At 40.5% G+C, this 12,518-nt stretch overlaps 1 protein-coding gene and 1 pseudogene across 6 annotated transcripts in view; one reads left to right on the top strand and one right to left on the bottom strand.

Moving 5' to 3' along the window:
* The window catches only part of CENPJ (centromere protein J), a 44,546-nt gene that overhangs the window by 27,508 nt on the left and 4,520 nt on the right, over positions 1 to 12,518 (top strand). The window lies entirely within an intron of this gene.
* Positions 8,391 to 8,747, bottom strand: LOC102173478 (annotated as a pseudogene).

The following is a 12,518-nucleotide window of genomic DNA, read 5'->3' as shown; positions in this document are numbered from 1 at the left end:
TTTCATTCTCTGTTTTAATGCGTGGCTTTTTGAAATTCCACATAAAAGTTATACCATACAGCAATATTCCCTGGTATATATTTACTACATTTTCTTCATTCATTCATGGAAGGGCACTTTAGGTTATTTCTATATCTTGACTATTGTGAATAATACTGCAGTAAACATGGGAATGTATGTATCTCTTCAATATCCTGTTTCCATTTCCTTTGGATGTATATACTCAGAAGTGGAATTGCTGAATTGTATGGTAATTATGTTTTTAATTTTCTGAGGAATGTGCATATTGTTCCCTAGTGGCTGTACCAATTTGTATTCCCACCACCATTGTACAAGGGTTTCCTGTTCTCCACATCCTTGGTACCCAACAGGATAATACTTGTTATCGCTTGTCTGGGTTTTTTTTTTGATAGCCATTGATATGCATTTCCCTCATGATTAGTGATGTTGAGCATCTTTTCATATACCTCTTGGACATTTGGATACCATGTTTATTTATTTATTTTTTTTTAATTTTTTAATTTTTAATTTTTTATTTTTTTTTAAATTTTAAAATCTTTAATTCTTACATGCGTTCCCAATCATGAACCCCCCTCCCACCTCCCTCCCCACAACATCTCTCTGGGTCATCCCCATGCACCAGCCCCAAGCATGCTGCACCCTGCGTCAGACATAGACTGGCGATTCAATTCTTACATGATAGTATACATGTTAGAATGCCATTCTCCCAAATCATCCCACCCTCTCCCTCTCCCTCTGAGTCCAAAAGTCCGTTATACACATCTGTGTCCTTTCTCCTGTCTTGCATACAGGGTCGTCATTGCCATCTTCCTAAATTCCATATATATGTGTTAGTATACTGTATTGGTGTTTTTCTTTCTGGCTTACTTCACTCTGTATAATTGGCTCCAGTTTCATCCATCTCATCAGAACTGATTCAAATGAATTCTTTTTAACGGCTGAGTAATACTCCATTGTGTATATGTACCACAGCTTTCTTATCCATTCATCTGCTGATGGACATCTAGGTTGTTTCCATGTCCTGGCTATTATAAACAATGCTGCGATGAACATTGGGGTACATGTGTCTCTTTCAATTCTGGTTTCCTCGGTGCGTATGCCCAGCAGTGGGATTGCTGGGTCATACGGTAGTTCTATTTGCAATTTTTTAAGGAATCTCCACACTGTTCTCCATAGTGGCTGTACTAGTTTGCATTCCCACCGACAGTGTAGGAGGGTTCCCTTTTCTCCACACCCTCTCCAGCATTTATTGCTTGCAGATTTTTGGATCGCAGCCATTCTGACTGGTGTGAAGTGGTACCTCATTGTGGTTTTGATTTGCATTTCTCTAATAATGAGTGATGTTGAGCATCTTTTCATGTGTTTGTTAGCCATCTGTATGTCTTCTTTGGAGAAATGTCTATTTAGTTCTTTGGCCCATTTTTTGATTGGGTCGTTTATTTTTCTGGAATTGAGCTGCATAAGTTGCTTGTATATTTTTGAGATTAGTTGTTTGTCAGTTGCTTCATTTGCTATTATTTTCTCCCATTCAGAAGGCTGTCTTTTCACCTTGCTTATATTTTCCTTTGTTGTGCAGAAGCTTTTAATTTTAATTAGATCCCATTTGTTTATTTTTGCTTTTATTTCCAGAATTCTGGGAGGTGGATCATAGAGGATCCTGCTGTGATTTATGTCTGAGAGTGTTTTGCCTATGTTCTCCTCTAGGAGTTTTATAGTTTCTGATCTTACATTTAGATCTTTAATCCATTTTGAGTTTATTTTTGTGTGGGGTGTTAGAAAGTGATCTAGTTTCATTCTTTTACAAGTGGTTGACCAGTTTTCCCAGCACCACTTGTTAAAGAGATTGTCTTTACTCCATTGTATATTCTTGCCTCCTTTGTCAAAGATAAGGTGTCCATATGTGTGTGGATTTATCTCTGGGCTTTCTATTTTATTCCATTGATCTATATGTCTGTCTTTGTGCCAGTACCATACTGTCTTGATGACTGTGGCTTTGTAGTAGAGCCTGAAGTCAGGCAAGTTGATTCCTCCAGTTCCATTCTTCTTTCTCAAGATTGCTTTGGCTATTCGAGTTTTTTTGTATTTCCATACAAATCTTGAAATTATTTGTTCTAGTTCTGTGAAAAATGTGGCTGGTAGCTTGATAGGGATTGCATTGAATTTGTAAATTGCTTTGGGTAGTATACTCATTTTCACTATATTGATTCTTCTGATACATGAACATGGTATATTTCTCCATCTATTAGTGTCCTCTTTGATTTCTCTCATCAGTGTTTTATAGTTTTCTATATATAGGTCTTTAGTTTCTTTAGGTAGATATATTCCTAAATATTTTATTCTTTTCGTTGCAATGGTGAATGGAATTGTTTCCTTAATTTCTTTTTCTACTTTCTCATTATTTGTGTATAGGAATGCAAGGGATTTCTGTGTGTTGATTTTATATCCTGCAACTTTACTATATTCATTGATTAGCTCTAGTAATTTTCTGGTGGAGTCTTTAGGGTTTTCCATGTAGAGGATCATGTCATCTGCAAACAGTGAGAGTTTTACTTCTTCTTTTCCAATTTGGATTCCTTTTATTTCTTTTTCTGCTCTGATTGCTGTGGCCAAAACTTTCAGAACTATGTTGAATAGTAGCGGTGAAAGTGGACACCCTTGTCTTGTTCCTGACTTTAGGGGAAATGCTTTCAATTTTTCACCATTGAGGATAATGTTTGCTGTGGGTTTGTCATATATAGCTTTTATTATGTTGAGGTATGTTCCTTCTATTGCTGCTTTCTGGAGAGTTTTTATCATAAATGGATGTTGAATTTTGTCAAAGGCCTTCTCTGCATCTATTGAGATAATCATATGGTTTTTATTTTTCAATTTGTTAATGTGGTGAATTACATTGATTGATTTGCGGATATTGAAGAATCCTTGCATCCCTGGGATAAAGCCCACTTGGTCATGGTGTATGATCTTTTTAATGTGTTGTTGGATTCTGATTGCTAGAATTTTGTTGAGGATTTTTGCATCTATGTTCATCAGTGATATTGGCCTGTAGTTTTCTTTTTTTGTGACATCTTTGTCAGGTTTTGGTATTAGGGTGATGGTGGCCTCATAGAATGAGTTTGGAAGTTTACCTTCCTCTGCAATTTTCTGGAAGAGTTTGAGTAGGATAGGTGTTAGCTCTTCTCGAAATTTTTGGTAGAATTCAGCTGTGAAGCCGTCTGGACCTGGGCTTTTGTTTGCTGGAAGATTTCTGATTACCGTTTCAATTTCCGTGCTTGTGATGGGTCTGTTAAGATTTTCTATTTCTTCCTGGTTCAGTTTTGGAAAATTGTACTTTTCTAAGAATTTGTCCATTTCTTCCACGTTGTCCATTTTATTGGCATACAACTGCTGATAGTAGTCTCTTATGATCCTTTGTATTTCTGTGTTGTCTGTTGTGATCTCTCCATTTTCATTTCTAATTTTATTGATTTGATTTTTCTCTCTTTGCTTCTTGATGAGTCTGGCTAATGGTTTGTCAATTTTATTTATCCTTTCAAAGAACCAGCTTTTGGCTTTGTTGATTTTTGCTATGGTCTCTTTTGTTTCTTTTGCATTTATTTCTGCCCTAATTTTTAAGATTTCTTTCCTTCTACTAACTCTGGGGTTCTCCAATTCTTCCTTTTCTAGTTGCTTTTGTTGTAGAGTTAGGTTAATTATTTGACTTTTTTCTTGTTTCTTGAGGTATGCCTGTATTGCTATGAACTTTCCTCTTAGCACTGCTTTTATAGGGTCCCATAGGTTTTGGGTTGTTGTGTTTTCATTTTCATTAGTTTCTATGCATATTTTGATTTCTTTTTTGATTTCTTCTGTGATTTGTTGGTTATTCAGAAGTGTGTTGTTCAACCTCCATATGTTGGAATTTTTAATAGTTTTTCTCCTGTAATTGAGATCTAATCTTAATGCATTATGGTCAGAAAAGATGCTTGGAATGATTTCGATTTTTTTGAATTTATCAAGTTTAGATTTATGGCCCAGGATGTGATTTATCCTGGAGAAGTTTCCATGAGCACTTGAAAAAAAGGTGAAATTCATTGTTTTGGGGTGAAATGTCCTATAGATATCAATTAGGTCTAACTGATCTAATGTATCATTTAAAGTTTGCGTTTCTTTGTTAATTTTCTGTTTAGTTGATCTGTCCATAGGTGTGAGTGGGGTATTAAAGTCTCCCACTATTATTGTGTTATTGTTGATTTCCCCTTTCATACTTGTTAGCATTTGTCTTACATATTGCGGTGCTCCTATATTGGGTGCATATATATTTATAATTGTTATATCTTCTTCTTGGATTGTTCCTTTGATCATTATATAGTGGCCTTCTTTGTCTCTTTTCACAGCCTTTGTTTTAAAGTCTATTTTATCAGATATGAGTATTGCCACTCCTGCTTTCTTTTGGTCTCTATTTGCGTGGTATATCTTTTTCCAGCCCTTCACTTTCAGTCTGTATGTGTCCCTTGTTTTGAGGTGGGTCTCTTGTAAGCAGCATATAGAGGGGTCTTATTTTTGTATCCATTCGGCCAGTCTTTGTCTTTTGGTTGGGGCGTTCAACCCATTTACGTTTAAGGTAATTATTGATAAGTATGATCCCGTTACCATTTACTTTATTGTTTTGGGTTTGGGTTTATACACCCTTTTCGTGTTTCCTGTCTAGAGAATATCCTTTAGAATTTGTTGGAGAGCTGGTTTGGTGGTGCTGAATTCTCTCAGCTCTTGCTTGTCTGTAAAGCTTTTGATTTCTCCTTCGTATTTGAATGAGATCCTTGCTGGGTACAGTAATCTGGGCTGTAGGTTATTGTCTTTCATCACTTTAAGTATGTCTTGCCATTCCCTCCTGGCCTGAAGAGTTTCTATTGAAAGATCAGCTGTTATCCTTATGGGAATCCCCTTGTGTGTTATTTGTTGTTTTTCCCTTGCTGCTTTTAATATTTGTTCTTTGTGTTTGATCTTTGTTAATTTGATTAATATGTGTCTTGGGGTGTTTTGCCTTGGGTTTATCCTATTTGGAACTCTCTGTGTTTCTTGGACTTGGGTGATTATTTCCTTCCCCATTTTAGGGAAGTTTTCAACTATTATCTCCTCAAGGATTTTCTCATGATCTTTCTTTCTGTCTTCTTCTTCTGGGACTCCTATAATTCGAATGTTGGAGCGTTTCATATCATCCTGGAGGTCTCTGAGATTGTCCTCATTTCTTTTAATTCGTTTTTCTTGTTTCCTCTCTGATTCATTTATTTCTACCATTCTGTCTTCTATTTCACTAATCCTATCTTCTGCCTCCGTTATTCTATTTGTTGCCTCCAGAGTGTTTCTGATCTCATTTATTGCATTATTCATTATATTTTGACTTTTTTATTTCTTCTAGGTCCTTGTTAAACCTTTCTTGCATCTTCTCAATCCTTGTCTCTAGGCTATTTATCTGTGATTCCATTTTGATTTCAAGATTTTGGATCATTTTCACTATCAATATTCGGAATTCCTTCTCCGGTAGATTCCCTACTTCTTCCTCTTTTGTTTGGTTTGGTGGGCAACTCTCCTGTTCCTTTACCTGCTGAGTATTCCTCTGTCTCTTCATCTTGGTTATATTGCTGCATTTGGGGTGGCCTTTTTATATTCTGGTAATTTGTGGAGTTCTCTTTATTATGGAGCTTCCTCACTTTGGGTGGGGTTCTATCAGTGACTTGTCAAGGTTTCCTGGTTAGGGAGGCTTGTGTTGGAGTTTGGTGGGTGGAGCTGGGTTTCTTCTCTCTGGAGTGCAGTGGAGTGACCCATAATGGGTTATGAGACATCAAAGTTTTGGGGATAATTTTGAGCTGCCTGTATATTGAAGCTCAGGGGAGTGTTCCTGTGTTGCTGGAGAATTTGCGTGGTATGTCTTGTTTTGGAACTTGTTGGCCCTTGGGTGGAGCTTGGTTTCGGTGTAGGTATGAAGGCATTTGATGAGCTCCTATTGCTTAATGTTCCTGAATTCAAGAGTTCTCTAATGTTTTCAGGCTTTGGATTTAAGCCTCCTGCTTCTGGTTTTCAGTTTTATTTTTACAGTAGCCTCTAGACTTCTCCATCTATACAGCACCGATGATAAAACATCTAGGTTAAAGATGAAAAGTTTCTCCACATTGAGGGACACTCAGAGAGGTTCACTGAGTTACAAGGAGAAGAGAAGATGGAGGGGGTAGTTAGAGGTAACTGGAATGAGATGCGGTGAGATCAAAAGAGGAGAGAGCAAGCTAGCCAGTAGTCACTTCCTTATGTGCGCTCTATAGTCTGGACCGCTCAGAGGTATTTACAGAGTTATATGGGGAAGAGGAGAGGGAGGAAGTAGACAGAGGTGACCAGGAGGATAAGAGAGAGGAATGAGTAGGAGAGAGACAAATCCTGCCAGTAACCAGTTCCTTAGGTGTTCTCCACCGTCTGGAACACACAGAGATTCACAGAGTTGGATAGAGAAGAGATGGGGGAGAAAAGAGACAGAGGCCACCTGGTGGAGAAGAAGGAGAGTCCAGAGGAGGAGAGAGTGGTCAAGCCAGTAATCTCGCTCTCAGGTAAACTTGGGTAGTGAAGTTTGGGTTTTTAAATGTACAGAATTGACAACAAAAACCTAAGAACAAAGATTAAAAATCTAGAGTAGAGGTTGGATTTTCAAAGATACAATATTAAAGGAAAGCAGAAGGAAAAAGGAAGAAAGAAAAAAAAAGAATTATTAAAAAACAAACAAACAACCATCCAAAGACTATATATGGTGTTTGCCTTAAAAAAAAAAATGTCTTTTTTTAAATAGTAATAATAGGTTATAGAAATAAAAATTAGAGCAGAAATAGAAGACTTAACAATTAAAAAAAAGTTAGAAAAAAAAAGAAAAAAGAAAAAAACCAAAAAACAAAAAAGCAAAAAAAAAAAAAAAAAAGGAATGATTTTAAAAATAGTGAAAATATATCTGGCCCTTCTCTGGTGTTATGGGCCGTGTGGGATCACTTCCAAGGTGGTTCCCTCTGTTTAACTTCTTCTGTTTGCTGGTTTTTTAGGCTCTAGTTCAGTCACGCTGTGGGGAGGGGGGATGCTGCAAACAAATAGCACTGTCCTGTGCACACAGTATCTCTGCCCCACTTGACCTGTCCTTTCTCGCGGCGCACAAACCGCTCCGCTGTACGATGCTCAGCCGGGAACCGTCCGGGGCCGGCCCTAGGCTGCGTGCACTTCCCGGGTCCAAGCCGCTCAGGTTCGGCGCTCAGGCAGCCCTCAGAGGCGCAAAATCAGCTGGGACTGCGCTTTGTGCCCTTCCCAGGTCCGAGTAGCTCAGGAGTTTGGCGAGCGCGATCGCCGCGGCTTGTCACCTTTTCTGCCGCTGCTGCTCAGCTTTCTGGGTGGATCGCTGGCGCACCCCGTGAGGCAGATGGTGACTGTCCAGCACCCCCAGAAGTCTTAGCAAAGGAGCCTGCTTGCAGTTAGGTAAGTAAAGTCTCTCCGGGTCTGCAATTGCCCCTTTCCAGTCCTTACGGCTCTGGCTGCCTGTCCCCGGCGGGGGATGGTCTGCAGCCGGCTTTTCCCGTTCCATCCTTTGTTCTGTGCTCGGTCCTGGCGGTGTCTTATGTTCGAGCTTTTCGCGTGGTAGCTATCCCACAGTCTGGTTTGCTAGCCCAAGTTAGATCGTTCTGGTTGCGCGTGGGGCGTTCCTGCCGGATTCTTACAAAGCTCTGCAGCCCGCGCCTCCCGCGCGTCCCTGCCCTGCCCCCACTTCCCAATGGCGGATGCAGGCGTCTGTGCTGCTTTTCCGCTGGGGGAGTTACTGTTGGGCTTGTAATCTGTTGGTTTTAATTATTTATCTATTTTTCCTTCCTGTTATGTTGCCCTCTGTGTTTCCAAGGCTCGCCACAGACTCGGCAGGGAGAGTGTTTCCTGGTGTTTGGAAACCTCTCTTCTTAAAATTCCCTTCCCGGGATGGGCTTCCCTTCCCAGGACGGGCTTCCCTTCCCAGGACGGAGCTCTCTCCCCACCTCCTTTGTCTCCTTTTTCGTCTTTTATATTTTTTCCTACCTGTTTTTGAAGACAATGGTCTGCTTTTCTGGTTGCCTGATGTCCTCTGCCAACCTACAGAAGTTGTTTTGTGGAGTTTGCTCAGCGTTGAAATGTTCTTTTGAGGAATTTGTGAGGGAGAAAGTGGTCTTCCCGTCCTATTCCTCCGCCATCTTTCCCTCTCCTCTCTGGATACCATGTTTAAAAATATTTTCTAGTTAGTTCCTCTGCCCATTTTTATTTTTTTAAAATAATCTCAAATTTTTAGTATATGTGCTGCTGAAGCGAGCACATAAACAATCTCAAATTTTTATTGTCTTTTTAATAAAACAAAACATGAAGGTCAAAACTGGATCACTTGGCCCTTTCTCTTATCTCCTCCCAGCCCAAAATACTTGCATCTCTTAATAACGAGCATTCTCTTAGATCTGCAGTTGGGCTCTACACCTCAACGTATTCAAGCCTCAGTACAATCTTTGTAGTTGAAGCCTTTTTCTGGAAAATCGGCTTAGTCTGCCCACCAGAGCCCCTCTGCTTCCTGTCATAATGCTACTTTCCTTGGGGATGCAGAGAATCCTTGCTTTTCTTGTACTGTGTTACTTTGTGGGGTTGGTGTTTGCCATACTTAGTTCAGCGGCTTTTAGGAACATTCGCCATGTTTGCGAGAGTGCTACCAGCACAGAAAGCCCTCAGCCCATTTTTAAATTGTGTTTTTTTTGTGCTCTGTTTTTAAATTATTGAGTTGTATGAGTTCTTTAGGGCCTCCTAGGTAGTGCTAGTGGTAAAGAACCCACCTGCCAATGCAGGAGACCTAAGAGACTTGGGTTTGATCCCGTGGTTGGGAAGATGCCCTAGGGAAGGGTATGGGACCCCACTCCAGTGTTCTTGCCTGGAGAATCCCTTGGACAGAGGAGCCTGGTCCATAGGGTCGCAGAGTCAGACACGACTAAAGTGCATGCATGAGTTCTTTATATATTTTGTATATTAACTCTTAATTTGATAGATGGTTTATAAAACATTTCTCTCATTCTGTAGGTTATTTGTTGATTCTTTGCTGGGCAGAAACTTTTAAGTTTGATGGTTTTTGCTTTTGGTGTTTGTGCTTTGGATGTTATAGCCAAGAAATTATTGCCAAGACTGTTGTTAAGGAGCTTCTTTGTTTTGTTTTGCTCTAGAACTTTTACAGTACCAGGTCTTATGTTTAAGCCTGATCTATTTTGAGTTCATTTTGTGAGTGGTGTGAGAGAGATCCAATTCTGTTTTTCTGCATGTGTTCAGTTTTTGCACTGTTTTATAAAGAGACTGTGCATTCCCCCACATTGGGTGTTCTTGACTCCCTTGTTGAGTATTAGTTGATTGTATATGTAGGGGGTTTTCTATTGTGTTCTATGGGCATTTACATTAGTTGATTATTGATATGTAAGGACTTATGACTGCCATCCTATTGATTGCTTTCTTTTGGTTTTCTATTTCCATTGTTTCTTTTCCCCCGTTTCTGCCTTCCTCTATAAACTTTTTCCCATGGTGGTGTGCTTCATCTTGTTTTGTTGTATTTGTGGATCAACTCTAGATTTTTGCTTGTGGTCAACATCTCAAAGATAAAACAATCTACTGTATGCTATTAGCAACTTATCATTATAAAGACTCCACCACCTTTTTATGTTTTGATGTCACAATTTGCCTTTTTTATGCTCTGATTTCAGTAACATAGTAGCTGGTGTTTTTGTTTTTTTTCGCAGCACTGCACAGCATGTGGGATCTTGGTTCCTCCAGTAGGGACCGAACCTTTACCTCCTACAGTGGAAGTGCAGAGTCCCCACCACTGGACTTTCAGGGAATTCCATAGCTGGAGTTTTAAAAAATATTCCTTTAAACGTTATACTATAATTAGGTGGATTAGGTTTTTGCTTTTTTTATCATCTGACTGTTCACATTTACCATTGTGTTGTGTTGTGTACTTTCATGTTGTCTTGTTGCTGGTTAGCATCTTTTTGTTTCTACTTGAAGATATCCTTTCACCATTTCATGCAGTGTCTTATAGGTCAGGTGATGCTGAACTACCTCAGTTTTTGTCTGGGAAAGCCTTTATTTCCCCCTTCATATCTGAAGGATAACTTTGCTGGATAAAGTAGTCTGGGTGGGCAGTTTTTGTTTCATACTTTGGATATGTTGTTTTCCTCTCTTGGCCTTTGGGGTTTCTGCTGAGAAATCCACTGAGAGCCTAAGACTGTGCCTTCATAGGATACTTCATTTTTTCCCCTGGCTGCCTTGAAGGTTTATTATCATTGATTTAGGAAGTTCTCACCTATTATTTCTTTAAATAATAAAAGCTCTGATTTCTTTAAACTCTGTGCCCCTTTATACCACTCCTCTTCTGGAACAAGTTAATCAAGTATTTGTCCTTCTAGTGGGAATCCAATAGCTCTTGTTGGCTTTCTTAGTTTCATCTCCTTTTCTAGCTGTATTATTCTTGAATTCGTGTTTCCCAAGTCGCTTGTTCTTTCCATCTGGTCTGCTCTGCTGTAGAAGCTCTCTGTTGAATTCTTCATCTGTCATTGAATTCTTCACCTCCAGAATTTGAAGTAGCAGATACTTCCTTAACAAAGCTTTTATGACTTCATTGGTTCCTTCAATTCACCAGGCTGGCTGCTAGAAACCTTTGTTTTCCAGGAGGTAGGGCCATAGCTCAAGTTTGTGCTTCCTTCCCTGTCCGCAGACTGACTGTGGCCTATTTTCTCAGCACTCCATGCAGACACAAAAGGAGCTGGCAGCAGTGGGGGTGTGGGCCCAAGGGGCAACCCTTGAGTGGCATGGGTGGACCTCCAGTAGAGGTCCTGCAGTGGACAGCAGGAGCTGCATCCCTCCATGCCCATGATGTTCTTACCTGTTCCCCTCCTCTTTTCCTGACACCCCCTAGTCGTGGAGGTCCAGTCCCTCCTCAGTTCAGGTGTGAGAGAAAGCAGCTTGTGAGCCACATGGCAGGCAGCTGGGCAGCTGCTCCCCCCTCAAGCTTTCCATGTCCTCCTCAGGAGAGGTGGTCTGCCACCACAACACAGCTCAGGTCCACGCGCTGTCCCTTGGGCTGGGGGCAGCTCTCTCGGGTTCCCCTCTGCTCTGCATTCAAACTTGTCTCTCTCCTGCCCTGGTAGCCTGCTCGTCTGCCCTGGTAGCCTGCTCGTCTACCCTGGACATCTTCAGGTCACTCTCTCCAGGCTTTTCCTCCTGTAGTGAGTAGGGATGGGACGGGTTTGCCGAGTCCCTTGGGTCCACAACTCCTACTGAGGTCTGGTCTATCTTCAGATGCACGGGTGGGCAAGAATCCCCCCAGATCCCTGGGTGTAAGGCATTGAGGCTCTTTTGTTCAGTTACAAATGTCAAGTTAGTTGTTAAGGGGAAAGAAGAATGGCTTAGCTGCCATGACGCTGATGTCACCTTAAAAGTTCCCCAGTTTCTTTCTTTAATGTAGTTGAATTTCACTTCTTTATGGGTAGTCCTCTTGCCTATAAAATGAGGATATTAGTCTCTTCTGTGGAGGGTGATTATAGGATTCAGAGGTGATGTTAACACAGAGCTTAGACTGCAGTGTGGTTTTTGTACCTGTGACGTGGGGGAAGTTGGTCATTTAGCCAAAACCTCTGTGTGCTCCTTGATTCCTTTTATCTTTACTCCCCACTCCCCTGCATTCCCATCCGTCCTTAAATGAATCTCCTCTGATGTTGATGTTTTTCTGAATTGATTAAGTATGTTGAAGCGTATGAAATTGCTAGTACCTGGCAACTTGGGATCCTTGGGTCTGTTATTTGACACAGCACACAAACTGCCATCTCCATAGATGCCCACAGCCTGCTTAGTGGACCCTCTACCTTTGCTCTTCTCCATTCTTGGAGCATTCAGGATCCATTCTGGTTTTTTACATTTAAGTCAGATCCTGGCACTTGAGCTTGAAACCCTTCAAATTTAGGACTACTATCCATTGGCATATAGGAAGACAATATTAGAACTTCAGTGCCTTTTTAACCTAACTTCAGTTTGTTGTTGCTGGGGTGGTGTGGTGTCTATGTGTGAGCGTGTACACGCATGTGTGCTTATTTTATAATGTGTGTACTAATACACAGTATAATTGGGTGTATTGGTCATGATCTAAAAAGTTTAGACCATAGCCATTAGGTCTGTCCAGCTTCTTTTTCAAGCCAGATTCTCTGTGTTTTTCTGGATGCTTCTACTCTTTGTTCTCCATTTCTGCCCTCTTAACTAAAGCTCTTGGTGACTGTCTCCAGAGCACCTTCAGGTTTATCTGTTAGGTTGGTTGAGCATGTGTCTCTTTCTCCAGAAAGAGGTTGTAAACTTTCAGAAAACGGATACTGTCTTTGTCTTTCTTGGTCATCAGGACTTAGGTATTTGAATAAGCATTTAAATGTATATAATGAAGAGCTAGGAATTAGTTAAGAAAAATACTAAAA

This window comes from Capra hircus, chromosome 12 (assembly GCF_001704415.2).
Source record: "Capra hircus breed San Clemente chromosome 12, ASM170441v1, whole genome shotgun sequence".
Lineage (NCBI taxonomy): Eukaryota > Metazoa > Chordata > Mammalia > Artiodactyla > Bovidae > Capra > Capra hircus.
This window is presented reverse-complemented; position numbering and strand designations above follow the sequence as displayed.